This window comes from Panthera leo, chromosome B3 (assembly GCF_018350215.1).
Source record: "Panthera leo isolate Ple1 chromosome B3, P.leo_Ple1_pat1.1, whole genome shotgun sequence".
NCBI lineage: Eukaryota > Metazoa > Chordata > Mammalia > Carnivora > Felidae > Panthera > Panthera leo.
Genome location: NC_056684.1, coordinates 75297696 through 75321569, shown reverse-complemented (window position 1 = coordinate 75321569; position 23874 = coordinate 75297696). Strand labels below are relative to the sequence as shown.

General features: G+C 42.7%; 1 long non-coding RNA gene and 1 pseudogene across 1 annotated transcript; one reads left to right on the top strand and one right to left on the bottom strand.

Moving 5' to 3' along the window:
* Nucleotides 1-3815: 3815 nt before the first annotated feature.
* On the bottom strand, nucleotides 3816-5553 carry LOC122221288. Its single transcript, XR_006203138.1, has 2 exons — nucleotides 5515-5553; nucleotides 3816-3975 (listed from the first exon to the last, which is right to left on the bottom strand). It is a non-coding gene; the product is annotated as an uncharacterized LOC122221288 (long non-coding RNA).
* A 13079-nt stretch (nucleotides 5554-18632) lies between these two features.
* LOC122222612 lies at nucleotides 18633-19015 on the top strand (annotated as a pseudogene).
* Nucleotides 19016-23874: the final 4859 nt, after the last annotated feature.

Genomic DNA, 23874 nt, shown 5'->3' with positions numbered 1-23874 from the left:
CAGGACCAATCCTAACATGAGAGGTAAAGATTACACTCAGGCATGAAGACCAAGAGGCAAGGAGGATTGGAAACAAAGTTAGGGTCTGACAACCACTGTCTGCCCAGGTCTTCAGTGACTGATGTCACTCCCACATGCAAAATATATGCATCCAACTGAAAGGGCAACAAAATCCGTAATCTAGTATAGCAAAGAGTTCTTCTCAATCTTAAGACCTGTGAACTAGAGAAGACATCCACCTGGATATGTGTGCATACACACACACACACCATCAATGGTGGGGGAGAAATGAGAGGACCAGTGTAGATCCGTTCAAAAAAAAAAGAAAACGGGAGATACATAGGAATCACTGGTTGTTAAAAAATTGTAAAATGCAGGCAGTCATGTGTTGGCAGTTTCTTGGTTAGGCCTGGGCTATTCTCTAGGAAAGGCCTTTCCTATTCTCTAGGAAAGATCTTCACAGCTCTTGTCTCTGCCTTCTGGGCTCTTTACCCCACTCTCTGTCACATGGCCCTTGTTTTCCCATCACAAATGGCCAGTGTGTTTAGATGAATAATTTTCTCAGCTTGTTTCATGCCTATAGCAGTTCAGAGGTCCAAAGGCCTCTTTTCATTTTGTATTATGTGTCCCTTTTAATTCAAGGAGACAGTGTTTACCAGAGTATAAATCTCTTTAAAACCTATGGGCATCCTATGAAGCTACTGGCTTCCTTCCCTTAGACAAAATCCACACCCACACACTAAGTTCGTCTCTACCTTGAGGTTCTTGGAAACCTCCTGTAGCCCAACACCCTTGATACTTATAAGAGCCCTCTAGTTTAATAACAGGATCCATGAAATACATCTGTGAGATTCTTAAAGGAACCTATTTCTGTTTGAGGTACCACTTCATTTGTTTATTTTTTTTTTACTAAGTCCTCAGTGTATTCGAATGCTTTATTTATTTATTTATTCATTTATTCATTTATTCATTTAACGTTTTATTTATCTTTAAGAGAGAGAGAGAGAGAGAGAGAGAGAGAGAGGAGGGACAGAGAAAGAGGGAGACACAGAATCCAAAACAGGCTTCAGGGTCTGAGCTGTCAGCACCGAACCTAATGCAGGGCTTGAACTCACAAACTGTGAGATCATGACCTGAGCTGAAGTCGGACACTTAACCCACTGAGCCACCCAGGTGCCCCTTGAGGCACCACTTTAAATCTATTTGAGGTTATAATAGAGTTTTTCAGTCTTACCCTCGGTTGCATCTTCAGACAAGGAGTTCTCAAAGTGTGGTCCAAGGACATGTGGGGGGGGGGTGCCTCAAGACACTCAGAGAGCCCACTAAGTCAAAACTGTTTTCATAGTAATATGACATAATTTTATTTTTCAGTCTTATTATCTTACTATCTTCTACATGTAGAATTTTCCAGAGGCTGTGATATCTGCCAGCTGCCTTCTATCATGTTAAATGTTACAGAAATGTGTAAACATGTAAAACAATGACACTCTTCTATTTTGTTTTGAAAAATGCATTTTTGAATAAAAACATATTTGGTTATCATATAATGTGTGTTATTGTTTCAAATTAGATTTTAATTCTAAAATCACATATCACACACATAAAAAAAGCATCTCAGGGTCCTCAGTCATTGTAACAGGCGTAAAGGGCCCTAAGAATGAAAAGTTGGAGAAATAACCACTTTTGATTGTTTTGTTTACAAAAGAGCATATCTGTTCAATGTATTGCTTACATCTATTATAAAATCTCTCTGCAAAGAGCACAAACAACAGCAGCAAAAAATAATTAGACAAAAGAGGGGCATCTGGGTGGCTCAGTCAGTTAAGCAGCTGACATTGGCTCAGGTCATGATCTCACTGTTCATGAGTTCGAGCCCTGTGACGGGCTCTGCGCTGACAGCTCGGAGCCTGGGGCCTGCCTCGGATTCTGGTCTCCCTCTCTCTCTCTGCCCCTCCCCCACTCACACTGTGTGTTTCTCTCAAAAATAAGTAAACACTTAAAAAAATAAAAAAACTAATAATCAGACAAAAGAAACACAACATGTCCTGTGGAAAATCACGTGACAGACTGCCTGACTTAAAGATGAGTAGGACTCTGGAAGGTTCTTTGGTAAGATAATTGTCTCCAGCATTCAAAATTATATTTTTTCTATAGAGACAACATGTAGACCATAAAGACCCAGTGATGAGTCTCTCACATTGGACCCAACCGACAATAGGCAGTTCCTATCTGATGATCTTCTCTTCTTTTGGCTGAGGAAGCAAGATCTCACGTGGTTACAACAAATATGGATAGACCTTCATACACAAGCCCAGCCAACTAATCAGGTTAGAAGGAGTCGGTGCAATGCAAACCTATTCATCCTGTCTATGCTGTAGGAAACATTTTACTGGGATAGTTGAACTAGTAGTTCAAACCCTCTTAATATCTGAATCAGAACAATTCACGGTTTAGTCTTCTCAACCTAGCCAAAAGCCAACAAAAAACTTAACCAGACTTTGTTATTAATACGATATCATATGCTGTTTTAAAGTTCTGAAAAGAAGTCTTTCCAAAGAAAGACTTTTTTTTTTGTTAGTGCTTAAGGTTTAAAATCAGATATTAAATAAAGTTGATTCTCAAGTAAGATTTCAATACTGTTAGGTGAAACATTGACTATCTTAGCTTCCAGATCATTTTGTGCATTCAAGAAATGTCTGTCACTTCACTTTAGTCCCATGCTCAATCATTTAGAACAAAACACAACACAACAAAAATCCCAATCCATTCTGCCAGCTCAACAAAAGGCTTTGTGTGGGTGTGTGTTAGAAAGTAATTATGAGGTTTTTATTTCACTAATTATTCTTCAGCCTTTGAAATGTCAGTGTAGGTCAAAGTAGCAGCCAATGTTTTGAACCAGATCTGAATTCAAATAAGGAGGCTACTGCAGGAAGGACAAGGAAAAGAGTCAACAGTAAAGTAATTTGATGTTATGAGCGACGGAGAATGAGACTCGAGGTCACAGGAATTTAAAGTTTCCAACCAGAGCACCTCAAAAACCCCAAAGTGTCATGTAAAATTTATATTATAGATATGACATGATTGAAAATGCTTCCATATCCACACTGCAATGATGTTCTAAAGAGTTATAAGTTGAGACTTATGAGTTTATATTCAAATTTTTAAAAATTACAAAATCATATAGAGCTTTTTTCTTCTAAGTAGCCATTTTGAGAGCTTATAAACTCATGCCAAATATTATATAACTACTTCAAATATTTTCCTTAATTCTCCTTTAATAACTATTTTTAAGCTGGGGCACCTGGGGGGCTCAGTCGGTTGAGCGTCCAACTTCGGCTCAGGTCATGATCTCACAGTTCATGAGTTCGAGCCCCGCGTCAGGCTCTGTGCTGACAGCTCAGAGCCTGGAGCCTGCTTCAGATTCTGTGTCTCCCTCTCTCTCTGCCCCATCCCCACTCATGCTCTGTCTCTCTCTGTCTTAAAAAATAAATTAAAAAAACATTTAAAAAATTTAAATATTTTTAAGCTGATTTTATGAATTGAGGTTGGATCTCATTATCTTATAACAAAATTTCATTTTCCAAATATTAAATTGTGGCACTTCCTAACTTCAACAGAAACTAAGCACATCCTCTGAGAACATGAGTAAGGCAGGCAAATTGTTCCTTATAATAACTAATATGCATGAACATGCTGATTTTTTGCTAATAAATGATCTCAGGAAGGTTAGTAGACTTAGGTGTAGTGCTGATTTCCCTGACCCCAAGTCCTCAGGACCAGCTAAGTTTACACAATGAAAGCAGACCAGATTGGAGTAAAGTGATTCCATTCATTTCAGTCATGCTCATGACTGATACCCAGTGTCATGACCAAATTGATCACACAATGGTCTCCATCAATCTTTGCAACAGTAGAATTGAGCAGATTAGTTGTGCTGTGGCCTGTTCATTTTCCCTTCTATAGATACAGCTCAATCTGAGAGGAAAAAGAAGAGCAAGTTAATTGAGGATAGAGAGTTCACTTTGATGGCTTATGAACATCACCCCAGCTTTACTCTTTGTTCCCATATTTTGATGTCTGGTGGGTCTAATGTGTCCTAGCCTCTTGCTTCTTCATGTGTGGTCCCCAGACCTGCAACCTTGGCATTACTTCAAGCCCCTTCCCAGACCTAGTAACAGAGCCTGCTCTTAAGAAGACCTCCTTCCACCACAGTGATTTCTCTACACTTTAAATATAAGAAGCATTGGTCTGCTTCTAGCTACTTTGAGAGTTAATTGATTTCTCAATATTAAGCAAGCGCATCATTTACAAGAAGATCTGAGATTGTCTATATGGCTGGAGACCAGGAAGGATGCTTAAGGAAAATATACCAAGAGACTAAACGAAGAGTTCAGAAAAATCTCTCCAAAACTGACCCACAGCATCACCGTCACTAGAATCTGAACTGCTTCTGGAACAGCAACACTCTCTGCAGCTTACTCTGACTTGCTTAGTTCCTGACACTCAAGCCCAGCACTGTCCAACAGAAATGTAATCTGAGCCACAAAATGAGCCGCAGACGTAATTTTAAGTTTTCTACCAGCCACATTAAAGAGATCAAAATAAGCAGGTAAAATTAATAATATATTTTAGGATGCTTGGGTGGCTCTGTCGATTAAGCACTGAAACTCTTGGTTTCAGCGCAGGTCATGATCTCACAGTTTGTGAGATCGAGCCCCAGGTCGGGCTCTGCACTGACAGTGTGGATCCTGCTTAAGATTCTCTCTCTCCCTCTCTCTCTCTCTCTGCCCCTCCCTTCCTCATGCTTTCTCTCTCAGGATAAATAAATAAACTGTTAAAATAATAATAATAATAATACATTTTATTTAATCCACTATATACAAAATACCAATCAACATTTAATCAATATTAATGAGGTAGTTTACATTTTTGTACTAAGCCTTCAAAATTTGGTGTGTACTTAACACTTACAGCATATCTCAGGACTAGACATTTCCAATGCTCAATGGACACATTTAGCAGTGATTACTATATTGAATAGGATGGTTCTAGCCCCAAAACCACAATTGTAACTTAGTCCGTCCTCCCTACATCGTATGGGTAGTATTTCAGAGCCCATACTTTTTTAATTGCTTGTAATCTGGTGCATGATTTAGAGATTTCTATTATGTCTCAATTTGTTGTGCATGTGTGTGTGTGTGTGTGTGTGTGTGAGAGAGAGAGAGAGAGAGAGAGAGAGAGAGAGAGAGAGACAGTGAGAGAGAAAGAGAAGGAGGAAGAGAGAGAGAAGGAGAAAAAGAGAGAAAGAAAGATTTATTTTTGTCCAATTGGAAGCATGCCCAAGTAATGCGCTATGGCTTTTCTAAGATATTAACTCTTCCCAGTGAGTTCTGCTCCTTTCTAGCTTACTAGATTCAGTTGTAATCTAGGTTAGTAAATTAGGTTAATAAATACTTTCTCTAAAGATGTTCTCCTTGCTTATCCCCAGACAACTCAGTATAAGGAGAACTCAACTTTTCCAGGCATCCCATTGTAGATTTGGTAGCACGGAAGCCGGGCTTGTCCAACTCTCAATCTCTTTATCTGTCAAAAGGGAAAATAATGGAGTTTCCGATGCAAAGATTAGTTGCGGCAATGCACAGACTCTCCAGTGCTGGCACACGCTAGAGGTTCGATAAGTGCTATTTATCATCATTTTTAATCCCCCTTGAACCTCAATAATAGCCAAGGAACTAAAGATAATAAGGTGACCTGGGATTGTAAGAAGAATGATAAACTCTCATGTCAGAGCCACCACCTACCTTCCAACACTAAACCAGTGCCTCCTGTTCTAGGTTTTTGTTTTAACTACTGCTCTTTGGTGGTACTAATTTTTGTGTTAGTCAAAATACTGTAGGTTCAGCAGTGGTTAACAAATAAATAAATCAATAAAAGTGCCATCTCAAGGGTTTAATACAACAAAGGCTCAATTTTCATTCAAGTCACAGCCTGATATGTGTCAGGTGGCTTTCTCGGGTGATGGCCCTCCAGTTGGGGACTCAGAGATCTAGTCTATTTCCATATTGTTTGGCTGACCTCTTAAACACCTTGGCCCCCAAGATTTCTGAAAAAGGGACACACACACCATGGATAACTGAGAAAGGTTTATGAACAGGCCCAGAAATGGCTTGCATTTCTGTCCATAGTCCATTGACCAAAACATAATCAAATAACCACAACCTAACTGTACGTCTTCCTCTATGATCAGAAAGGCACCTATGAAACAGAATTTGGAAAACACACGACACTGTTTTTGACACAGGTTGGTATTTTGCGCATTTGGAGCACAGAATGCAATATTTTAAAAAAAGCAGTCCTCCCAAATGTCAGGGTGCATATGGTGGGTTAGGCATGGGATGGAAGGAAATGATTCAAAGACATACGGAAGGAGAAAAAAATGACAGCCCTGGCTTGTATGTATATAACAGTCAAGATGCGAAATCAAGGAAAAAATGCAAATTTATCTTCATTTAATAATGTCTGATGTTTATTTAGCACAGTACAGTTCTAAAAGTTAGACGGTACTTTTAAATTTCTATAAATTATCGTACTCCATCCACAGAGCCTTGCAACATAGGTGGTGCTTTTTCCATTTTACAGATGAGTATGAGCTGAGTAAGGGCAGGTTCGGTGACTGCCATCCAAGGGGTCTAAAGCCAAGGACAGCCTTCTGCCTGAGTGCCACAGGGCCCTAGAATCCAGTCTCTCATCCAGGCCAAAACCCCTCCCAATGCAGTGGCAGATGTTCCCCAGACTCTGAGTAAACACCAGTGAAACAAGTTCGCTGTGTCATAAGGCTTCTTTTCCACTCTCAGACAGTGCCAGCTACTTAGTTTGACATTGATTATTCCTTATTCTGCTTTGGCGACTATAGAAAAGACTAACCTTTTTTTTTTTTACATCATAATTTAATAGTTGGAGACAATTATACCTGTTCCCCACCCTGAATTCTTTTACAACCTATCTTTTCAAAGTTTCCTCAATGACACTACCAACTTTTATTGCCATATCCTATTCTGGTTCGTTAACATCCCTTTTAAATATAAATTCTTTTAATGTTTATTTATTTTTGGGAGAGAGAGTGCAAGTGGGGAAGAGGCAAAGAGAGAGGGAGACACAGAATCCGAAGCAGGCTCCAAGCTCTGAGCTGTCAGCACAGAGCCCCACACGGGGCTCGAACGCACAAACTGTGAGATCATGACCTGGGCCAAAGTCGGATGCTCAACTGACTGAGCCACCCAGGCGCCCCTAATGTTTATATTTGAGAGAGAGAGAGAGAGAGAGAGAGCGGGGGAGGAGCAGAGACAGAGGGAGACACAGTCTGAAACAGGTTCCAGGTTTCAAGCTGTCAGCACAGAGCCTAACACAGGACTCGAACTCACAAACTGCGAGATCATGACCTGAGCTTAACCGACTGAGCCCCCCAGGTGCCCCAAATGTCAACATCCCTTTCAAAGCTTAACACCCACAGTTAAAATCAGCATTGCATACGTGATCTGAGGTTGCTATCTTTCTTCAGCAAGGGGAATGGGATGCACGGCACACCCTGCCCTTCATGCCTCCTATTCTGAATGACTCTCTCTTACTGCTATACCCTGCTCCTTTGAACCGACCACCTCCCTGAGGGGTTCCATATATTGTGAACTGCCTGATAATTTCAAGTAGAAATCTACAAATGGGTTCCTCTGTGGTAATCTTCAACCCTGAAAAATATCTAAAACACTCAATAGTCACCGATATTTGCTTGAAAACATTTTACCAGATAGTCTTTACTGCACTCTGCCTTGTAAGTTATAGGAAAGCGTGAAAGGTAATAGAAATGCTTATACATTTCACTTTACTTTTTTCATTTTCATTTTATTTTATTTTACACTTACTATGGGCCAGAGTCTGTGAGGTTAGAATGGAAGACAAATCAATCATGGTGCCGAGAGTCTAGTAGGAAAGACAGACATTGCTCAAATACTCATGTAAGTAAATGTAAAGTCACAAATATAGTTCTTTGAAGGAAAAGACCAAGTACTTTGAGAAAGCACAAAACGGACCAGTTCTAAATTGTGGAGTAATCTCTTAAAAGGTAGAGATTTACGATCTGAGTAATGACTAAAAAGTTGAACCTGGATGGTTGGTTCGCAAATCTCATGCTCTATGCATTATACATTCTGCCTTGCTAATGGAAAGTGAAGAGACATCCCGGAAAAACCTGTCACATAATGGGATTTCTAGCACATGTATTTCTAATGATAAATAAGGGACCAAACAATTCATGTTTACCCTTTGAGAAAAAAATCCAACAGAGATTATTTTTAAAAGAAACCTACATGCTGCGGCACCTGGGTGGCTCAGTCAGTTAAGCGTCCAACTTCGGCTCAGGTCATGATCTCACAGTTTGTGGGTTTGAGCCCCACGTCGGGCTCTGTGCTGATAGCTCAGAGCCTGGAGCCTGCTTTGGATTCTGTGTCTCCCTCTCTCTCTGCCCCTCCCCTGCTTGTTCTCTCTCTCTCTCTCTCTCTCTCTCTCTCTCTCTCAAAAGTAAACATTAAAAAAATTAAAAAGAAAAGAAAAGAAACCTGCATGCTGAGAAATCAGGGTGGTGCAAAGGGCTGGACAGGAGAGGTAACACAACTTGGAACATTGTTTGGAAAGGCTTCCAACAGTCTGGGTAATTATTAGGACATGGAAAACACCAAAGATGAGATTTGAAGATGCAAGATATGGAAGACATGTGCAATGCCTCAGAGGAAGGAAAGAGAAAGGATATATCCTGACCCTCAGCTCCCAGAAGGAATACACACACCTTAGGATAGGGTTGATCTGCACATGAGAAACTTACTCGCCTTTTTCATTACAAGAAACCAGATGTAATGGACTTGGGAACGCCAATGGCAATGTGGAGTCCACCTCATGATATGAGTTCTTCTGTCCTCCCCAGATCAGATCTTTATGTCACATTACTTCTGTCTGAGTAAAGTGAGTTTCTCAAATGCAGCTTTTTCCAGTTAAAGAAATAAGGGGAATGGTTTTCCAATGTGCTTTAATGTTTTCAAGAAAAAATTGGATTTATGCCTTGTAGAAAACACATTGGTTCGCTGCTTCTGAAAGGTCTTCCCTTGACTTAACATAGAGCTTGGAGCATGTTAACATTCTAGAGACTTTAGAATAAACATAAACTGCTCTAATGAAAGTTTATACTTGATCTCTTTCTCAGCTGGCATTTTTTTTTTTTTACAAAGCAAAATAATAAAATTCAAATCTGCTGTTGTTCAACCATTCTGGATTTTCCAAGAGCCGTGTTAATAAGTAAGTACTTTAAATGGAACTGATAACAACATGTAAGTCTCTTAAAGATAGTAGAAACCTCAGAAAGGTGTCTCATATACAGTTTAGCTATGAAATTGGGTTGCTACAAAGCAAGCTATTTCCCACCTTGAAATTCTAGCCATTCTCCACATTATTTTTCAAAGTCTGAGGGCAATTCAATTTTACATGGCATTTTCAATGGGATTTTAAAATGTACTTCTGGAGTAAAAATATTTCTGTATCATAAAATCATTATATAGCATTTTCTTTTCTGTCCTTTAGTATCTGGATTTATTTCTCTTTTTCTCAATTCCTAGATTAGGCAGAATCTCTATCTTTTCTATCAAGGACATTTCAACAAGATATAGATTTCAGGATTATTTGGTCTATGGTCCTAAAAATGCAAAGAGCTCTGTTTTAATGTATTTGATTTTCTTTAGAGTCAACATTCCTTCTTGCATTTAAATGTGATGTTGTAAATCAGAGCTGACACGATGAGCTCTGTCTGCAGCTTTTGCTTGGTCCCAGCATTTATGCACCTCCTGTGCAGATTCCAGCACATTCTACATTGTTTATCCTAATCACTATTACACCAAGTGAATAAACACGGTTATAGTTTACATGTAAAGCAGCTTCTGCAGAGAAAAGATACATGATGATTCATGATAACAGGGAAACCACAAAACCCCAGATGTTCAGATAGGGTTTATAATGGAGTTGTGTGTTATGTTCAATTTTATGCAGAAAAATGAACAACCTTTAAACTGCACACAAAACGGTTCACATGACATCATTTTAGAGACCAGCAGTGTCTTTCAAAGTCCAATAGTTTGTCCTCCAGCTCCGGAACGGAACCACTGTTTCTTTCGTTAAACACCGAATGGAGTTGTTAGCTCGCATATTAGGTCTGTGTTGCATGAACAATATGCATCTTTGAATACCTGCCTTACACTCAGCCCCGTGAGATGCTCCCACTCGGGAAGACTTCCGGGAACAGCAGGTTCTCCCTTCCTGGCTCATCTGTACTCTGAAGTGCACGCTTTCCTCACAGCATATGCTCCTGGAGTGGAAAAGCAATGGAATCGGTCTGCCTCTGCCGGCACTGAATTCACCTTTTCATTCCCTTTGCCCTCCCTTCCTCTGACCTCCCGACTCCCCTTTCCTCTTCTTTGCCTCCCTCTCCATCCTTATACCCTGACCCTTTTCCCTCTGTCTTTTATGTAGAAAGTGTAAAATTGAATGTTTATACAAAGATTATGTAATGCATTTCCATTGTGCTTCTGGGAGATGTGCTTTGTCAGGCCAATATTACTATGCAGCTCACAGAACCACAGACATTTTTTCCCCCTGCTAGGAGAGAATTAGAGATAACCCCGTGAAGTGGTTTCCAAATTATATTTTAGCAGTAGCATCTCAGGTTTAAAGGCAATTCTACATGTGATCACAATACATAAAATGGGTGAAGGTAGAGCTTCTCTTTGAAACAAAGAAGTAAGGAGCGCACAGAGGCCCTCCTCCTCATCCCCCTCTTGCCTTCAAGGATCCCCAGTCTCCTCAGGAAACAACTGAAAAGCCTTGATATCATGCTATCTCCTATCTGAGGACCAGAAAGATCAAATACTTTATCCCAGGTAACATACCTTTTGAGTTACAAGGACACAAACACAACCCAGTTTTCTGTAGCTGGGAATTATAGGTGATTTTGCTCTTATGTTAATAAAATGGGAATTCAGAGCTGATGAAAACACAGAATGACCTCAAGTGAAAAATGGAGTTGTTATGTAACTTTAATAAACATTTATTTAACATTTATACCGTGCTAGGCAACGAACGGGTATTACAAATGTAAAAAGAAAAATTCATTCCTTCAAGATGCTTAGAGCCCAATGGCTGGAAAGATGCATAAAACAAAACAACAACAACCTCAGAGTTTCAGAAGAACAATATATAGAAAGAGCCTTGAATCTTCTCTGTGGAGTCATGGAAACTTGACAGGCAAGGTAGAGTTTTATCGGGGACATGGAAGACAGGAGCCGGCCAAGAAAAGGACATTTAGGCAAAGGATCCAGCATGTATGAAGGCATGGAGGAAGAAAAGGGGATGGCTTCATCCAGGGACTGTAAGCAGCTTGGTGGAGCATCTAACTTGGGAGGGGAGTGTTGGGCAATGAGGTTGGAAAAGCAGAAAGAACCAAATACCTGTTTACCTTATAAGAAAGTGGGGAGAAGAAGATATAAGATTTCTGAGCAGGGAAAAATGATATGCAAGTTAGGAGGATGCAAATCAGGGCTGTGACAGTGAAGGTGACAATGAGATACAGAGTCAAGAGGACTCACAGCGGATGATGAGTGAGAGTAAAAGATAAGATAGGGCCAGATTTCCAGTGTGAGCAGTTGGGTAGATGGTTGTCAGTCTCTGGACAGAGAATATAGAAAGGAGATCACATTTTAGGCTCAGAGAAAATGACAATTATTTTGGTTTTGAACATAATGAGTTAGAGGACAAGATTTGGGGTCCTGATGAAAAAGTCTCATGCTTTTAGATAAAATGCTAAGAAGAAAGTCAAAGATTTTTAAAGGGGGATGGGGGAGACCAGTGGACAATGCCAATTTATATGTAGTAACTAAATCCTTGAAGAAGGTTTCTCCAGAAGACCATAATTATGAAAAAGATAAGAGAACAGAAGAAAGAACCCTCAAGGACTCCCAACATTGAAGTGATAGGTATACAATGAACGTCCCACAATGAGGCTGAGAAGGGGCCACTAGAAGTTTAAGAGAACCATCCTAGCAAGAAAACTTTCATGGAAACCAAACCAAATGAGGAAAGAACATCATGGGACAGAGAGTGGCCAACGGTGATCAATTCTATAGGGAAGCCAAGTCAGATGAGAACTGAACATGGCTGGCTGTATTTGGCTACAAGGATGTTGTCTGCGGTCTTTGCTGGGCAGTTTAGCAGAGTGACAGGGACAGAGGCTGAAGTCTAGCGTTCATTGTCTGAGAAACAAACGTAAAGTGAGAAGCAGGGATTTCCATTGTAGGTTGTTGTTTCAAGAAACGTTCCTATGAAGGGAAGGGGAAATATGGGGTTTTGTACAAGGAAAATGGGAAGTAAATTAATTTCCTTTATGAGAGAAACTCAAGAGATACCAATGGAGCTGGCGAGTTTGAAGATCCAAGAGAGGGAGAAATGGCAGAAGGAGAACTGCCCCCAAGGAACTGCGAGAGGACTCCCGGACCCTGGAGGCAGTAATAGCCCTGAACAGGTAGAAGATGGGTACAAGAGGAGATGTTTCTAAATAGTGGAGTAGAAGGGGTGCCTGGGTGGCTCAGTCCATTAAGCTTCCAACTTCAGCTCAGGTCATGATCTCATGGTTGGTGGGTTCGAGCCCCGCGTCAGGCTCTGCGCTGACAGCTCAGAGACTGGAGCCTGCTTCTCATTCTGTGTCTCTGTCTCTCTCTCTGCCCCTCCCCCACTCACACTCTGTCTCTCTGTGTCTCTTGAAAATAAATGTTAAAAAAATTTTTTTTTAGAAGAATAGTGGAGTAGAATCCAAGTGCTTTCCGCAGAAAGCTAAATGCTGGAAGCGAGTGAGAAGGTAGCCAGGACAGAGTTTGGAGATAGAGGGAAGTTTGGGAGAGTCCCTGAATACAATGGCTGAGGGCAAGAAATGCACTGAGAGGGACGTGCACAAAAATTGCCCATTAATGTTGAAATATAACTGAGCTTAGAGACATGAGTTTCCGATTCCAGTCTAGTTCTCGGCAGATGTCCATTCTGAATCCTCGCCCTAGGGGTTGGGAAATGTGGCGACGGTATTATGAGATGCAGTTACATTAGGCCCACGTGTCAAGGGGACACTGGAGCACGTAAGAAGGAAAATGTGCATTCTGAAAACTTTCAAAGTTATCGAGAGGCTCAACATCCCGTGTGTAGATTTAATCAGCTTCCCTAAATTCCATCTCATCTTCCCATGCCCTTCGGGCAGAGACACGCTACATTTTTCCTCTTGCTACAAGCAACATACCCCCTACTACTTTGTGTTCACTTTCAACTTCACTTTCCACTTCTCGGTGTCATTAGAATGGGCAACAGCAATGGGCGACCCTTCTGTCTGCCGGATGATTGTGTCTACAGGGGCCATTTGCAGTCCATCAGAGGGCAGGTATGTCCTCTCCACTCGGGGAAGATTATCCCATACACATAATCACCGGCACTCCCTATCCCGATACGGTCAGTTAATAACAATCTGTCTTTCCAAAGACCTCAACGAATTCGGGAGCTGTTGCCTCACAGAGCGTTTTCACCACTAAAATTGCTCTTAGAGATAGTGGGGGGAAAAGAATCAAATTAAGTCATTTCCCTCCTACCCTTTTGCTACCTACTTGGAAATCATTAGTACAAATGATAGTTACCCTAGCAATAGCAATGCAATCAAAACAACCACATCCATCTCAGTGAACCATGTCGCTGGCTTGGCTATTCCATTGGCTGCTAATTAACAGTGACACACATTAATGGCCCCAGCAGCGGGGTCAGCACAGCATTAGCAGTGCTGTAATGCAGGCAGAAATGATAGATATGAAAGTCTTTTCTCCAGCTCCAAAGAAGAAGGGGGGAAATGAAAGTCACTTGACAACAGATCTCCCATGGAAGCTGCTCTAAAGCAGCAGGCTCCCTGAATCTGAGAGAAGAAGAAAATACCGAATGAAAACAAGTCCCTGCTTCTGGATGTCTGAATAATTGTATGTGTAATTCAAAAGACTGCGAACTTAGTCTCGAACAAAGTAAAGGAGATCACCTCCATGTGGAGTCTGGAGGAGGGATGGCAGGTTCATGGTGGAGCTAAGCTTTTGTTCTGAAATCTTTCCTCCAGTCCTTCGGTTCATTTTTACTGAAAAACACAATGAAAAGTAAAATTAAAAAACCCACCGACGGCTCTCCACCACACCACAACTATAGCCTGAGCTGTGTGACGGTAGAATCAGCAGCTGTCCAGAAAGGGGCTTTGAGGCCTGTCTTAAAAGAAATCTCCCTTAGTGTTCTAGAGAGACCGAAATGGATTCTTCAGGAGCTCCTCTAAATTTTTTCAGTGTTTATTTATTTTTGAGGGAGAGAGTGAGGGAGCGTGAATTAGGAGGGGCAGAGAGAGAGGGGGAGACACAGAATCCGAAGCAGGCTGCAGGCTCCGATGTGGCTGTCAGCACAGAGCCTGACGCGGGGCTTGAACACACGAATCGCAAGATCATGACCTGAGCCAAAGTCCAACACTTAACCAACTGAGCCTCCCAAGCACCCTCAGGAGCCCCTATAAAGGAACAATCGCATTACTTGGCCGAGGTTACCCAATGCTCTAGTGCCCTCCGGCTTTGTAGGGTTCTGAGCAGGAAGCAGGTGCTCATCAAATACTTGTCTACTAAATGAGTAAGTCTACCCCTGATTTTTATCCACGTCGTCCTGACTAGTCAGATTACAGTTTGCGCCTATCCTTGAGCAATGTCCAGAGAGGCACAAAGACAAATCTGTGATGGGGCTGACGGTTAGAGGACATGGAGTTCAGGGAACAGCTGGGGAGGGAGGACAGGAGGGTTCAGGGTAACGAAGTACAGCTTGAGGGCCTCAGGCGCCTGTCAGGAGGAAAAAAAAATGAAATGATAAGGGGGTGTCGGCGAAGACAAAGGTGTCTGCCTGGAAACCTCAGAAGGCAACCTGGGAGCCTCCCTCTTTTGGGGAGGAACGTGAATCTAGCCCCATACTCTGATGCTTCTCTTTTCTGTTGCCTCTTCCCCTAGTCTCCAAGGGAAGCAGACTGTGTTTGTTTGTTGTGCACGGCGCTGCAATACACAAACAGATTGACATAAATTTATGCCAGCCTTTCTTGTTTAAAAACATGAATTATTCAAGAAATATTACAATATTAATTAGAAATCATTAAAATACGAGTGTTGGGGGAGGGAGGAATGAGATAGTGCATTAGCAAAATCGCATTTAGCCCAAACATAAAGTGTGCCAAAGCCGCTTAATCATTGTTTTGATAGTCAAAATGCCATAACACCAGTTTCGCAGAACGGGGGAAAGGAAGACTCTTGGAAGCTTCTGCTTCCCGTTATTATTGGCGAGATTAATTATTTATGGAGCTCCGGCAGTGTACTGGGTGCTCCAGAAGACACAAATAAGAAGAGGTTTCTGCCCGAAGGGCATAGGAGAGAAATCAGAGCGGCACCAAGTTCTGACACACACACCCAGCCGGTGATTAATGATCAAGAGGACGAGGGGATTTTGCTTTGACTTTTCAGTTTGCTCAGTGCTTTGAGTTTTCAGCTTTCAGAGGAATCACAAAGTGAACATAGTTCCTAAAGAATTCCATGGAAGACGTAAGCTTTCGGGAGCCCTATAAGTGAGAGAAATGTATACATCCGGAAGCTTAGTGTCCATTTGCAAACTATGGAGGGCAGCAACAGTGAACCAGGATATTGAAAGGCATTCATTGTATTGGGTAAAATAGGTCTGGAGGGCTCCCTGGTGATGGTGATTATTTCATATTTTTTACGTGTCCACAAACTACAATTGTTACACAAAAGCACACGTGATAGAAATTCTGCAAATCATGAAGGTTACAACCTGGTGAACGTGTATTATCATGTACACAAATACAACCCTGGTGCCGACATACGGTGATCATTTAAGAAAGGGACCTCAGTGTGAGTGATACAACAGTGCGTGTGAAAGACAAGATCAGGAAACATAGTGAGTCAGTTGATCTCAGTTTTTAGAGGGGCCATTTTGACCGTGAATTAACTATTTCATGGTGGTAGGGAATCACTCCAAGGCTGTTACATGGAACACAAATAGGATCCTTGTGACCTTAATTGATTACAATAGCTTCCACGCTGCACCAGAAGAGGTTGAATCAATGAGCAAGTGATTATCACACCCTGCAGGATATGGGCAGGAAAGAGCGAAAGCAGGCTTGCAGAGAGCCGGTTTTGGAAACTAGTTCCACCTTTTGCCCCATTTGGCTTAGTTCGTGCCCAGCAACAGCCTGTGGTCATGCCCGAGCACCATCAGCACTGACTTTAAGGTGTGAAGATGGGCATGGCAGAAGGAGCCACGGAATCTTTCAGTCATACCCAAATTGACAAGACCTTGGAAACTGCCAAGGACATTCGGGCTATGCTGTTTCTCCCTCATTTAGAACAAGAGCCTGTTCTATTGCACGATAAAGAGCACCTAGTCTACGGCTCCCAGACTGTGGGGACTTTGTCTTATTCCCTCCCCATCCCCATCACAGGTCAATCTCCACATATTCAGAAGAAGAGCTGGAAGGTAGGGTTTGAAGCCCTTATGGCTGGAGTACAGAGTCAGGAAATCAAATGGGTCTAAAAAGAAAGAGGTAGCAGCTGAAGAAGGAGAAGTGAATCCAGAAACAAGGAGACACAAACCCGGAAAAGCCAATCTCAAATACAAGTTGGGAATCTAGACCCGCAGTGGATCAAAGTCTTGGGAACGGCAACAATCACAAAGGAAGAGACGAGTGAATTCTCCAGGGCCTGCTCCAACTGGCTTTTTATTTCTTTTTGCAATTCTCATGGGTGTCTCCTCTCACAGAGTGCCCTTGGTTGCTGAGGGAGCCTTCTGACAGACTGCATAGGCTCTGGGATGCTCAATAAATATTTGTGGGGTGAATGACTCAATGATTTTAATTTCGGTTCAAGTCCATCTAGGCACCAGCAGATGTTCAGGGAATCTAAATTAATGTACTTCCCACTCGACGTATATAAATTGACCGATATTACTAACAGGATGTGGAGACAGGGTTGGAACAAATGTGACTATTTATAAAAATCAGAGCTAAGTGAGGCAGTTATAGAACCTTAGAAGTTGGGTCATTTTCCACACTCGTTAAGCAGCCTCCAAACAACACTTGGCTTGTAGCATTTGCATTGGTTCCTCGCATATTGCCCAGTATTGCCATATGTCCCTTCCCATACTGACACTTTTATTTTTCTTGTGCATCTGAACCCTTTTTCTCTCCACTTGGCTAAGACGAGGGAATCTGCGATCACTCTGAGTTCAGGTCCAAATGTGTGTTAACTAACTCTCTTTTTGTCATTCTCAAAATACACACACACACACACACACACACACACACACCTCATAGTCACACAAAAGGAGAAGTTAGTATATTAACTTTTTCATTAGATACACATTTTTTTTTAGGAATGTTGCCTTTAACTTCTGGGAGTGGGAATAGGAGTTATTTTTAAGGCTACAATAATAGCTGTAATAATAGGCCAGAAAAACAACCAGCAGAATAAAATAAAGGTGAGAATCCATTTGGAAGAAAATACGAGTATGATGGGATACTTGACCCCACAAACATGACCTCAATAGCTGATCAAAAGCATTGTGCTTTCCAAATGATCAGGATGCAATTTAATATAGTAGTAACTGCCCAGGTTACAAGATCAACTGTCACAGTCTGAATTTCTTTGAGTTCATGTTTACAAGCTCTGAATATCTCGGCAGAATAAAAAGCTCAAAAACAGCATACCGCCACTTGAAGCAAAGAACTTAGCAAATGCTTCTTGATTCATTTATTAACTGACCGGGCGTCCAGGTTGAATTCAAGTGCACCCTGCTAAGGCTCGGTCTCCGCTACAAAAGCAAAGTACGGGGAAGAAGCGGTAACAATAGCGACAAAACTTGACTCAGATGGTCATGCTCCAGTTAACACGATGGACTAAACCTCTCATCCCATGCCTATATCCTCTGGGATGGAATGGAGGCCAAGAAGAAGTGTGGCACCTCTCAAGAGGGAAACTTTAAGATGAGAAGAAATATGTTTGTATGCCACGTATACACATACTTGGCACCGTATTCTTCATAAATATACTCATAAAATGCTCTTAAAAGTTAGGTTTTACTTGAAACCGTGTAGGCATGCACCAGACTGATTCATCAGAAACCCCTAGGATCCAACAGGATCTAGGATCTTTTGGGGAAAGGAACCATACCCCAAAGTACCAGGACCATCTGAACTAGGGTCAGCCTACCTGAACTTGAGAATCCTCAGAGCCAACACCGCACCACACCTCTGAGAATATGCACGGTGCCCTCAGGCCCTGTGGGTTCCAGAGCAAAATCAAGAGGGAAGGTTGCTGTCTCCTGGCCAGAAAAGCCACCCTGGGCTGCGTACCTCTTACTATGTTATTAAAAACAAAACGAAACTCTCTTCAAAAAAGGTGGTCGAGCAGGCTGGAGACAGCGGCCCTGCAGCAGACACAGAGATGCAGATCTTTGCGGAGACCCTGATGGGCGAGACTATCGCCCTTGAGGCTGAGCCCATGACACCAGTGAGAATGTCAAAGCCACAATCCAAGACAAGGAGGCCATCCCGCCTGACCAGCAGCGTCTGCTTTCTGTGGGCACACAGCTAGATGATGGTTGCACCCTCTCAGACTACAATACCCAGAAAGAGTCTACCCTGCACTTGGCGCTTCACCCGCAGGGTGGCACCACCGAGCCTTCCCTCTGCCAGCTGGGTCCAGAAATACAACTGCGACACGACGGTCTGCCGCAAGAGTCAGGCTCGCCCGCACCCTGCGCTGTCAACTGCCGCAAGAAGTAGAGCCACACCAACAACCTGCACCCCAAGAAGAAGGTTACATAAGGCTCATCCACCGGCCCTTCCTTTGTCTGCAGGGTGACATCTGGCCTGAGCCCCAAGGCCCGTGGGGCTCAATAAAGTTTTCCTTTCATTGCAAACCAACCAACCAACCAACCAACGAACCTCAGGAAATCCACATCTCGCCTGGTGCAAAAGCTCTCACACGTAGTACACAGTTTCAGTCAATCCTGGCCTCAGGGAAAACCCACGGTGCCCTAGATATGACTAGAGCAAGACACTAAGGACTTTCCATCATTCTTCTCTAGACATTCTTTTCCTCTCCCACTATAGCCTCAATGCATAGATTTCTGAATGTTGAGAGTCTGGATCATGCTAATTAGAAATAGTTTATGCCAGGGCACCTGGGTGGCTCAGTCACTTAAGCAACTGAGTTTGACTCACGTCATGATCTCACAGTTCGGGGGTTCCAGCCCTGCATCGGGCTCTGTGCTGACAGCTCAGAGCCTGGACCCTGCTTCGGATTCTGTGTCTCCCTCTCTCCCTGCCCTTCCCCCGCTCACACTCTGTCTCTCTCTCAAAAATAAATAAACACGAAAAAAATATTTGTTTAAAGAAATAGTGTATGCCATAACATAACCTGGCAGAGTCAAAGGGCAACAGGATGCCTGTATTTGAGTGTGTCAAAACTGTAGCAAGAGATTGTTCTTTCCATTCTGTCATCCTGTGGAAAAATGCTCCATAGTGACCATCCACAGATGTGTTCAGATGTCTGGTCATCCTAAATCCTTCCCTTTGAAAGCCTAGCATGATGGCAACTTCTTCAACCTTCTGGATAGGGATACTTTATATACTGCACTGGTTATCACAACATAAGGTACAATTTACTGCAGCAGGAAGAAAATAACCAGCGGTCTCAAGATGAAACCCTCATTCCAGTGCATTTTAATACTTACTGTTTTTAAAGCATCGGGGAATCTGCATCTTGCCCACGGCAAAAGTTCACAGAAAATATGATTACACTAATATCAGTGCCAGGTGTGGTTGTCGTCTGCGGGCCAAGGAGCAAAGGCCACATAGAGTCCTAACTGTCCGTATGAAAGGCTACACCTCCCTAAAATTAAAGCCAAGAAACCAGAGCAGAGGAGACAAGTAAATATCCCCTTTCCCCGTGGCACCTCCTGCCTAATGGGAATCGTAGTTAATGATCTGAATCGAAAGCGAAGTCTTGTTTTATGGAATGCTCACTCTTTGTTAAGCAAAGCTGTTTGGGCGAAGGACCATTCTATTGATTTAAAAATTGATTTCTTTTTTTCCCCCTTCATATAACTAAAACATGGCTCACAAATCACAGCTCTTTTATTCTTCTGGCTACAACCTAGGCTGAATCTCTCCCAACCTACTCACCGAGGGATGTCTGATGGAGGAAGTAGGAACATTTGGACAGAGATTGTTCAAGATTCTATTAAAGGTTTCAAGTGGCTTCCTTTGAACATTTGGTAATTTATATTTCGAGTCCCTTGGTGTAATTATTGTAATTATCATTAATCATCAACTTCCAGACCCAATCGAAACACAGAACATTGGAAAGGTCAAAGCAATGGAGAATTCTACCAATTCTTCACAGAAGATACGAGGCATTAACATTCTGATGCTCCACTTGTGTGACAAAGATTGTAATGAAAACAGAAAATAGCAAAAGATTAATGTGTTCTCATGATAAGAATCATCATAAGGAAAAGAGAAAGTGGAGCAAACTTAACCCACTCCTGTCACAGAGGCATGGTGATGAGTGGGGTTGAGGCTCAGGGGCGGGCTGTGGCAGCTGGGCCTGACCCTGCCGAAGAAGAGCATGCCTTCCTTCTCTTGTGGAGTAACAAAAGATAAGAAACGAGCTCAGGAGCACAGTAGGTCACATTTTGAACAATTCAGTGGACTCCTGGTTGTCTCTCTGGCTCCTTCCCTAAGTATCTGGCTCCAGATCAGATCACTCACTGGACCTTCAAAGCCATATCACAACCACCTGCTAGACATCCACCTGCATGTTCAAAACAGGACTCATCATCTCTCCCCCGAACTGAATCCCTCCCCGGTGGACAAAATAGGATAGTGCTGAAACGTCAGATTCTGGAGGTGTCCACACCTGTATTCAAATCCTGGTTTGGGCACATAATACATGATCCTGGGGAAGATGCTGGCCTTTTCCATGCCTCCATTTTCCTATTTGTAAAATGTGCTTAATAGGATCTGCTCCACAGTGTTATTTTAAAGATAAAGTGAGGCAATATACTTAAACTACTTAGCACATAGAAAGTGCTCAATAAATGTCAGCTATTTTTACAGTACAATCCCTTTATTATTATGAAGTCCATCTGGTTACTTAAGCAGAAAAAAGATAAGTCTGGGAATTATACTGTATTTCTCCATCTCTGTCAAAATGGGACCAAATTCTGTCAATTGTACTCCCCTAATGTCCCTCAAATCTTTTCTTTCGATTTTCATTGCCTCTGCCTTGACTCAGAACCTTACAACTCTTCCCAGCATGAATTTCATTATCGTCTTCCTGCCTCTATACTTGCCCCATTCTAAGCCATCAGCCACACGGGAGCCGAACGCTCTTCAAAAGCACATAGCATAATGTCCTTCTCCTGCTTAAATTCGCCTGTGGCTTTCCAGTCCTGTAGCCTCAGCTCCGATTCTGTAGGAAGGCACATGAGGCCCCCATGATCCAACCCAGACTCTCTCCTTTCCACCCGTCCCTTCTCTTGGACACCTCCACATTCCCCATGCCCCAGACATGCCCCATGTCCTGCAAGCCCAGCCTAGGCCTCCCAGGCTTTCTCACCTCTTTTGTCAGTTCCTGTTCCCTGCATCTGAAATCAGTGTCCTCCTACATCTGGTCAGCCACTTCTCTCTTTTTTTTTTTTTTTAAGTTTATTTATTTATTTTGAGAGAGAGCGAGAGAGAGCACAAGCAGGCGAGGGGGAAAGAGAAACCCAAGGAGGCTCTGCACAGGTAGCGAGGAGCCCGATGCAGGGCTCAAACTCACCAACCGTGAGATCGTGACCCGAGGCAAAATCAAAAGTCAGACGCTAACCGACTGAGCCCCCCAGATACCCCTCCGGCCAGCCACTTCTAATCCTCGAATGACTCAGCACGGGCATCACCTCTCACAAGCTTTCCCTGAGCCTCTTCTCCCTCACATAGTGTTAAATGTCCTCACAACACTGAAAATGCTCTTCTGCCAATATTGAGGTTGGATTTTATTTTACGTAGGTCCCCATCCCCCACTGGGCCCTGAACTCTTAGAAAGCAGACATTGTTCTCTCATCTCTGTGAAGCTGCTTCTTAGCCTTGTGTGTAGCATGTAGCACGTAGGAGATGCACAAAGAATTCTCTTGAGTAAATTCACACATCTTTCTTGTCTCTCTTGCTCTCTACAATTATGAATGAGAAGAGAAGTGAAATAAAATTTAATTACTTCCTTTTTGTTTCTGGTTCGCCATTAAGTCGGGAAATGAGTTGAAAAAACTCCTAAAGTTAAAGGGAAAATAAGGATTGTGGATGATCTACACATTTCCAAGATCATTCAGATTCTTTGCATTGGCTGCTGATAGAAGACAGTAGGGCCCACTGACATGTACCAGCAGGCTGAAGATAATTGTAGTAATTTGCTGAAATGTGTCCCCTTAAATTGCCCCTGTGTAACAGAGAAAGGAATGAGCGACATTATGAAGAAATATTTTAAAAGCTAACTTTTTCATCTGAGCAGAGATGCAGGGGAATTGTCCCCTACGACTGACTAGTTTTCTGGAAGTCCATTAAGGAAGCCAGCAGGGAAAACCATAAAGAGCAGTAATTCTATTTGACAACACACAGGTAGAGAAGTCAGAGTCCATTCTAGTACCCTACAGAGAGGGTGTGCTGTCTGTCTCTCTGCCGGGGGCAAACAGCCACCATGATGAGAACGGTAGATGCTCTAGCTGGTCCCTCTGTTTGAAGAGTCCCTCTCTTCACTCCTACTAATGTGAGAGGGAGAAGAACTCCTCAGCAGGAGAGAGTCCACTCAGAAGACTCCAGAACACTCCCTGGTACAGAGACCACAGGAGCTTCGCCAGTGGACACTCTCTGGAGCTGGGCTGACCAGGTTGGCTATCTACTGCTGGAGGCAGTGACAGTCAAGAGAAACTAAATCACGGTCAAGGAACAAGACCAAGTTTGTAGCTAGAGAGATAGTACTGAGGTCTGAGGGGAGAAACATGGTCAGAAACGGGAAACGGTAACAACATCAGAAGCCCTGAGTGGGTGTGAAATAGATCAGGGCAAGGGACTCTGGGTGAAGGCTGTGGTTGAAGCAGGGAAACCAGAGGGCAGACTTTCATGAGCTGTGGCCCATGTAGAGTGAGGGTGGTTTGAGTTCTTAAAACAGCTGGTCAGGACAAAGCAGCAGGAGCTCTTTCACAGGAAAAGAAAAATATTAAAATGATTTCAAGTGAACCATTTTCCATAGCACCACAAGGAGGAAATGGAGGGAAATCAGTCATGAGGCTGGAAAGCAGGGGGACATGGCCACACAAAGGAAAAAGGAAAAACTCAGAACCCCAGAAGCTACATAATGAGTGTCCACACTGGGTCAGCAGCTTTAGAGGCAACCATCCTGCCTTCATCTGAAGTGCCTGTAGGCACCTGATGAAAACCCCTGTTGGGTTCAGACCATTCCTCCCATTTTCTGTGCAATCCCATCTCACATGTGATCTGGCTTTCCCTCCTCTGTCTATCCCCGCCATACTGACAAATCCATCGGGTGGTCTCCCTTGCCTTGTAATTCATCTCCATAAGATGCTGCCTCTCAGCTCACCTCCTCTGAGCTGTGCATTCCACAGCCCTCATGCTTGTTCAGGTCT